Source organism: Penaeus monodon, chromosome 34, assembly GCF_015228065.2.
Source record: "Penaeus monodon isolate SGIC_2016 chromosome 34, NSTDA_Pmon_1, whole genome shotgun sequence".
Lineage (NCBI taxonomy): Eukaryota > Metazoa > Arthropoda > Malacostraca > Decapoda > Penaeidae > Penaeus > Penaeus monodon.
Genome location: NC_051419.1, coordinates 28,937,405 through 28,937,616, shown reverse-complemented (window position 1 = coordinate 28,937,616; position 212 = coordinate 28,937,405).

Sequence of the window (212 nt, the reverse complement as noted above, 5' to 3'; positions counted from 1 at the left end):
GATAATGATATTCCATAAAATAAAATTCAGTCTAACGAAATACGCTTTTGAACAGCATCTCTTCCTCTTTCTCTTGCCACAAACGGTCCCTTTTGGCTGTCTAAAACGAAGCCCTTTGATGAGATGATGCCGTGATGCTGTGACGCTGCGTCCTGTGATTGCGTTCGGCGGCGGGGAGGTTGTCATGGCAACCAGGTGAGAGATTTCTCCTG